Below are 8,550 nucleotides of genomic sequence, written 5' to 3'. Positions count from 1 at the left end.
CTGTCTTAGGCTGCATATTGATATTCCATGTTGTGGTAGCACTTTCTAATAATGCATCCTTTAACAAAGGGTTACAAATTATTCTGTTGCAACTAACAGTTTTTTTCATAATGGATTAATCTATTCATTTTTTAACTAACTAAAAGTAACTGATTAATCATTTACTTTATTAAATGACCCATTTCCAAAATGTCCACTTCCCTGAGCCTAAGGTAACATCTTTAAATTGCTTCTTTGGTCCCACTGGCAACCTTTAACCTTTGTATGAACCAAAAGAGTACATGTGCATTCATTAGAAACTATATCTATCTATCTATCTATCTATCTATCTATCTATCTATCTATCTATCTATATGTCTATCTAATTTCACCCACTCACCTTTTGTGTGTGTGTGTACTTCTAAAAGATTGATGACTCAGAGCTGGAAGATAAAGCTCCTGATGATGCTAGAATTCAGCACTCTGTTCTATGAAACCATATTCTCAAAAAGGCTTTGTAATATATCTTTATAATCAGCAAGATAATTAGCTATCCACAGCAAACTGTTGTGCTCAGCCACATTATTAAACCACCCGCACCAGTGCTTTGTGTGTGCAAGTGTGTGTGCACTGTATTTTCTGGATCAACAGAAAAGACTGTTATAAATTGCTTAGTCTTCATTCATCCACCAACTCATTTATTTACAGAAACACAACACAGTTAGGTAGATGGTAGGTATAGAAAAAGCTGTTGCACTATTGTAAATCACCTCCAGGGAAGGTTGGGAAACAGGGCTGGGGTAACTCCCCACCAGCAAACATCCAAGAGAGGACTGATGCTTATCAGACAGAGAAGAGGTGGAGATAAAGGATTGAAAGAGTGAGTTCATTGTGATTATGCTGACACTGGGACTTAACTGTCACACACAGAGAAGTAAGTCTGTTTACACGGTAAACACACACATGCACACACACTTAAGCTGAAGGGGATGCAAAGTAATTAAGGGCCGGGTGGGGGTTGGAGAGCAGAGCCATAATGTCAGTGTAGTTAAAGACAAATGGATGTTTCTTCTCTAACAGTGATCCATTTGTCTATGGATCTGCCCTACATGCGCGCACACACACACACACAGACACACACACACACACGCACACACACACTTTGTTCATGTCTTTCGATACATTCACTGCCCTCGCCATCCCATTTCCTCAGCTATGCCCTGAGTCATCACAATAGTGTTCCACACTACTACTGGTTAGTAGGCCTCAGCATCCACTCCACTCCTCCAATCCAAAAAGGTGTGTAGAGGTGGAGTGTATTGCTGCTGCTGCTGATGCTGCTGCTGCTGCTGTTTACTCGCTCTTTGTCTGGCTCCTGCCTTCACTCTCACTCATCATGTGTCTCTGCCACACTTTGCCCCCATACGCTATTTCTCTCTGTTTCACTCTCTCTTTCCTCCCCTCCCTCACCCTTGCTCTTCCTATGCTATTCTCTTTCTCCCCCACTGCCCCACCACCACCACCACCACCCCCACCCCCGCCCCCACCAGATATCAGGTGTGTTACCTGAGCTCCATATCAATACTTAATCACCCTGGGACACCCAATCTACAGAGCATGACAGAACTCTCCCATGGAGAGTTGTGGTGGTCATGGTGTGTGTCTGTACTGTGTGTGAGAAAAGAAAAAGGGGGGGGGGGGTAACGACTCGCACATTTTGAGAGAAGTCAAAAGCTGCTGAGAGAGCTGGGAGGGAGAAACCTGCAAGGGGGAAAAAATGGCCAATGATGAGGAAGCGGAGGGAGTATGGATTGTGCTGGGCTATGCTATAAAACTTACACACAAGGCAAAGATTTGATCTCTGCCTTAGTTTGGAGGCTGCTTATTCATCATACATTAACAAAATGAATAAATACTAATACTTTGAGCTTGTCTATTAAAAAAAAAAAAAAAAACAGAATTAAACATGGAATATAAAGCACTCGAAGAAGCATGGCTCCACAGTAAAATAGATGGACAATACTTGGAGAAGAGAGGCTTCCATTATCTTTGAATCATTTTTTAATTTTGTGAACTGGACTAAACTTGGGACGGCTCTGCTTCCCTGTTCTGCCCCCTAGTGGACAAACAACAGTATTACAAGAAGTACGCAAGCAAACCAGCTCTGAACTGCATCTTACATACAGTATGCCTGATAGACAAAAGATTAATATATTATTTTTAATATCATTATGGAGGTGATGACCTACAGCAGTCCACAAACAGGTACTATAATCCCTGGGATGATGAATCCTTCATTCACATCTTTTCTGCAGCATTGCTGATGTGTGAAGGGTGATTAGGAGGAGTCTAAGGACAGAGACTGTCATATGCTGTGCAGATTGTAAAGCCCTCTGAGGCAAATTTGTGATATTGGGCTGCATAAACAAAGCTGACTTGACTTGATTTGAACACTCCTCCTGGCAGATGATTCATTAATAAAAGAGCTCCTTTTTGAAAAGAAGAATTTACAAGAAAATCCTGAGGTTTTGGTTACATAGTGGTCAAAATATAGCCCTATATATCCCAAATCTCTACGGTATATGACATCCTCTATCTTTAAATCCTATAGATGTATTAAAATTAAAGTTATCCTTTACACCCTGGATCATGTATTGTGAGCATCTACATGGGTACGTGTTTTTACGTTAAGCCACAGCATCCTTCCTGAGACACAGGCCGTCAACAAGGGTTCTCCAGGCATCCCAGTCCTGAGCCAAGCTGTCCCCAGGTGTGGCCCATCCTCATCTGCATGGGCATCTGCATCCATGTCTCTGCACCATGTGTTTCGTGGCCAGCCTCTGTTTTTTTTTTATTTCCTTGGGGTGGGGGTGGGGGGGGTGGAGTTTCCACTTGAGGGATTGTCTTGTGATGTTTGAGGCAGGTTTATGGGGTGCATGTCCTATCTATCTCCAGCGCCGCTGTAGAATCTCTTATTCTGGTGGCTGTTGCTTAATCTGTTGCCTCAGTTGCTGATAATGTTGCATCACCACGTGTTGTGATCCTCCAGATTCGCTGGACTAACACCAACAGCAACAAGGAACGTGTTTCTATATCTGATGTTTAAATTGCACCACTCTGCCCTCAAACACATTCTGGTGTCAGATATGACATGGTCTGAGGTGACTAACAGAAGCTGCCTTTGTTGCATGATAAGAGTTATGATGTGAATTTACCTTGTGTATAAACAAACTTGATCATAATCCTACAGAGCATCAGAAATAGAGAGACATCTATAGCTGTTTGATTGGACTAAATTTTGAGTGTGTCAGATCTAGAGTAGATATATTACAATGCAGAAAGTTTCAATTTGAATTACTAGATTTCTAAGATGTTCTTAAAGCTGATTAAAATGGGATGTTGGCCATGTGGATGCATGCAGCTCTGAGACTTCTCAAACAACAATAAACACACTGTAGATTCCTTCATCAACCAAAATAAGACTGGTTTAATTAAAGGTTATACATGTTTTTAAGTATAAGAATACCTTTTTTTTCTGATCAACATTTACTGAAGCACCTGACTCTAAAAAGGTGAATGGAGCAAAGTTCTGTATATGGGTATCATCTGTTGGCTTAGAGGGTCAAGATGACTTCTATCTATATGTAGAGTTCAGCAAGGGCCTCGAGGGCTAAATATTACATCTTCAAAAACAAAGAAGAAAATAGACAAAAAGTCACTGACTTTATTCAAAATAGCTCATGCTGATGTGCTGATATGCTCATGCTGCTTATGCTTATGTTTTGCCATTAAATTTAGACTTTTACCAGATATTAAAATATCAGTGAGTAAATTTATTGCACCGCTCTGCTGAAACCAAAATGAATGCCACTGATAGTGTGAAATGGATGACAGGAATGGGGATGAAAATAATGTTTTTATTCATTCATGTCATGATCAAATATCTCAAGCATGCGCCTGGCTTATATACACCCAGTTGGAAATGTAATGAGTACACCTAGCTGAAACTAATGCAGTATAATACAACAGTCCTGCAATAACTCCTCCCTTTATGAAGGATATAATGTTCAGTTTTGGTCTAGCCAGGTGTTGATTCAACTTTATGCTCATTTAGGAGGCTGCAGTTTGTGGTGCTTCATACTTAGAGGTGTGTCTATCATTTACTCTACCCTCAATGACTAATGGTTTGGACATAATACAAGAAACACCTCTCAGTATGATGCCACATGATTCAGCAGCACCACAAACTACAGCCTCCACAATAACCATACAGTTGAATCAACACCTCTCTAAAACAGGTCCAAACAAAAGCTGAACATTAATAATCTTCCCAAAGGGAGGATTTACTGCTGGACTTTTGTATTAGACTACATTAGTTTTCGCTAGGTGTAGCTACTGAGTGTACAACATGTACACAGAGTGATTGCTTCAGAAAGAAATAGATAAAAATCTAAGGAAAGAGAGGAGATTTTTATTGAGAATATTTTTTATAGAGCTGTAGAGAGGAGAAAACATTCAGTTCGAACAGGTTCTTGTGAAAAGTTATGGAAGATGAATTTCTCTGGCAGAGTGTGAGGGGTGAATTTTCTGCTCTGCCTGTAGTGGGGAGGTTATTTCTCTGTTGGGAAGCCAGGAGTCAGTTGTCACGGCTGTGTGAAGTGATGGCCCCGTCAGCACAGGGAAAGTTCGGCCAAGCATCTGCTAGTGGCAGAATATGAATAAACTGGCATACTGTATATGTAGCTGCTGGAACAAAGATGTTTCTGGGACCAGATCCTCTCACAGCCATGTCTATATTAGGGGGGCATGCACAGCTGACCATTCTGACATGGGAGAATTTAGGCAGGTTTAACAAGTGGAGTTTGCAAGCCGTCTAGATGGAGCAACTGGATGACTCGTTTCAGGAGCCCAGTAATGAGGGTGGTGGCAGTAATCCAGAGAGAAAATGACTACAATCTTTAAAAAGAGCTGGACTAAATCCTCCATAAAGATGTGTCTGATCCCTTGGATGTGGTGTGTAAACATGCAGGATTGAGTTGAGGTTGGAGTTGCATTTTGGGTCTTGTTGGACAATCAGCTGTCTTCACTCATATCGAGATTCTTCATAGAGTTCCTTTTTTAGTGATTCATAATAATAATAATCTTTTATAGGCCAGGAATTCCCAGGAAGCAACAGAGCTTTGTCCTCCTTAAGATCTTTTATCTGTGGTATGTATACAGTGGGATGTACAAAACCCATTAAATTTAAGGACTGGAATGTGTTTTAACAATATTGTTCCAAGATGTTAAAAGATGACTGAAACTAGTATAAATATACATCACCATAAGGACAAAAAAAGCATATTTTGACTGTGGGAAGTAAGAATAAGCTTTTAGAAGCTAATGAAGCTAATGATAGCGAGCAGCTGAGATGTCAGAAATTTGGAGAAAACCTGACACGCTGCCCATTTTAAACTATCATCAGTGATGAAATTCAGCGTCCAAACATAAGTTACAAAAACCAAACTCACCAGTTGAACTCTTCTCTATGCTATTCATTCTTTGTTCATCTTTCCGTCCCTGATGAGAGTACATGCTTTACAGACACTATGAAGTATAGGACTCAGTGGTATGAGCCATGCTGAAACCAGACTAGCTATTATGCTAAACATATTTGGAGCTTTAAAGGCACAATGTTCATTAGATTCGGAAAGCCAAGCCCGTGTGCCATTGTTGTAGCTATTTGGAACAAGGCCCCTGCAATTATGCAAAGAAATTCTGTGAATTAATGAATGGGAAGCTGTCATAAAAGGTTTTGTGGCTTGTTTAGAACAGAAGGGGGCGAAAGGGTCATGGACCCTATTCTGTCTTCTGGACACAATAAGGACTTGTAATGATTCCAGACTTTGTGATTCTTGTCTTGTAGTGGTAATTTTTGCTATTGTGTGTTAATGTGTGTTAATTTCATCTTGTGTATGTACAGTATATGGGGGCTTAACAAAATATTAGAAACACCTCTCAACATAATCTGCTCAAAACATACCATAGAGTTGAACTGGACATTGTAAGCTTCATAATGGTAACATTATTGGAGGGCTGTTGTATTAGATTGCATAACAGATCTAATAAACCGCCGATCCGATAAAACAGATCAGCCACAAATTCTGCATTTAGGAAGATTATAATATAGTTATATTATTATATTGTTACATATAGTAAAATCAGTACCTCTCTGACAGTGTCTCTCAAAACTGAACATTATTGTCTTGTCAAAGATTGAATGTATGGCTGAGCTGTTATATTGGATTGCATTAGATTTTACAGGTCCATGTAATAAAGTGGCCACTGAGTGTGTATCTGCACTTTGAAGCCCTGTTGCAGTTGAACAGGAGTGTAATGTGCAAAAATCACCACAAGGGGGAATATAAACACCACAACCTGAAACTCTGCAGTATCTGTCTCCATTGGTTGGTTCATAATATGCATGGTAAAAAGTTCACTCTTTCTATTGGGTATTGTCTTATTTGTATGTTTATTCCCCGAACCACATACAAAGAAGCTCTGTATGTGCACTGACTTTAACATGTTTCATGTGATTCAGGCTCCCCCAGATACAGATCACAGACCTCCTGTTGGGTCCCCTGACTTGAAATGTAGGACTTATCAATGCATTTCCAGTCATTGGAAAATGGACACGATGGTTTCATTTGGTCATCTTAGACCTAGACCAATTCAGAATGGCAGCTATATTTCTTTCTCTTTGGAAAACAGAAATCATAATAAATATAAGCGTGACAGATGTATCATTTTCTTTGGGGGTAGGGGGTCATCTGGAAAATTACTTGAATGTAACTTACAGGGGTCCACAAGTCAGAACATCCATCCATCAATTATCTAAATAGCTTATCATCTTCTTTCTCCCAATGTCTCTCTCTCTCTCTCTCTCTCTCTCTCTAGCTTCTTTTCCTCTCTTGTGCTCGCTCCCTGGCTCTGTAATCACCCTCTCAGTGATGGCCATTTTGTTTCTGTCTGCCTTATCTTCTGTTTGCAGTTTCCCTCTCTGTCATTATTGTGCTATTAGTGTTTCATCCTGGGGCTAAAACACAGGACTCACACTGACCTTATAGTCACAGCTATGCTCAAAACGTCTGCTTTGCAAGATAACACCCCCCCACCACCACCACCACCACCACTCCTTCTCTCACTCTCCATCTCTCTCCTTTAAACACACACACACACACACACACACACACACACACACACAAGGCCATGTTCAAAATAAATTCACTCGCATACACCTACATATCCATGTGTACACACCTACACACACAAAGTTCTGGACAAAACAAATTCATTCACATACAAACCTAAAAAGAAAAATATATCTTCACACAGACAACACTCCTGTTTCCTTTTTGCACAGTTACAAGAGTTGTTGCAAAACAACCACACAAATGTTTCATGAAAAATGGAGATTTCATGAAATCCATGTAAAGCTTCTGACACACCTGAGTTTCTCTCTAGTTGAGCTTTTTGTTATTACCTTTCTTCCCACATCATGATGGAGAGAGACAGAGGAGGCAAGACAGGGAAAAAAAAGAGTGGGTGCCTTTCATTATTATAAGGCTCAATTATTTCCTACATTGACATAATTGTATCATTGTTTGAGTGACACTCATCTCATTAAAGTATATTAATGGGGGCTGCATTGAATGAGTGAGAGAGAGAGAGAGAGAGAAAGAGAGAGAGAAACAGAGCGAGATTCTACAAAGCCAGTTGTATGTGGACACACCTGGGCTGATGCTACCGTGCTACAACACACTTAAGACCTGTCTTACAGGTTATATATTGACATGTCACAGTACAAAAAGTACAGGTGTATATAATAACATGAATGATGGCCACATTCAGTTTAGCTGCCTCAGTTTCAGGGTCCTAGTAATGTGCATGTAGGCTCACTGTCACACTGTCATGACTTACTGGGACACTCGAATAAATGTTATTAGGAACATCCATGCTTTTCCTGCTATGTCAATTCAGAATGCATGCTATGAAAAAGGCTTATGACAGTGCTTTCAGCTTTGTGGTGACAATGCCTTTGTGTATAAAGTGAGATCCATGAAGAAATTGTTTTCTGAGTGTCCTGTAGCAATCTTAACTGGTTTGCACAGAGCCCAGACCTCAACCCCAGCCAGCACTTTTGGGATGAACTGGGACACCACCTGTGGGCAAGGGTCAACATTAGTGCCTTAGCTGAATCTGAAATGAAGCTGTTGCAAGTCCCTGAAATCAGCTTCTGAAGTCTTGTGTAAAACCATCCCAGAGAAATGGAGGCTGTTATAGCAGCACATTATTTAACCATGATTTTGGAATTAGATTTTGGAGGATGTCATGTTTAGATGGTACACATACTTTTGACCACAGTGCACAGTGTTGTTCTTAAAATGCTACAATATGGTATTCCATGGACGGCCTCTCTGTTTAGTTTTTTTTTTTTTAAATTATGCTGATTAAATTCCTTTGGTACACTCACACTAATTCTCTCTTGATGGATTTTCTACTTACTTTTACCCCAATCTCTCTCACCTCATC

The sequence above is a fragment of the Seriola aureovittata genome, chromosome 3, assembly GCF_021018895.1.
Source record: "Seriola aureovittata isolate HTS-2021-v1 ecotype China chromosome 3, ASM2101889v1, whole genome shotgun sequence".
Classification (NCBI taxonomy): Eukaryota; Metazoa; Chordata; class Actinopteri; order Carangiformes; family Carangidae; genus Seriola; species Seriola aureovittata.
Note: the sequence above shows the minus strand (reverse complement) of the source record.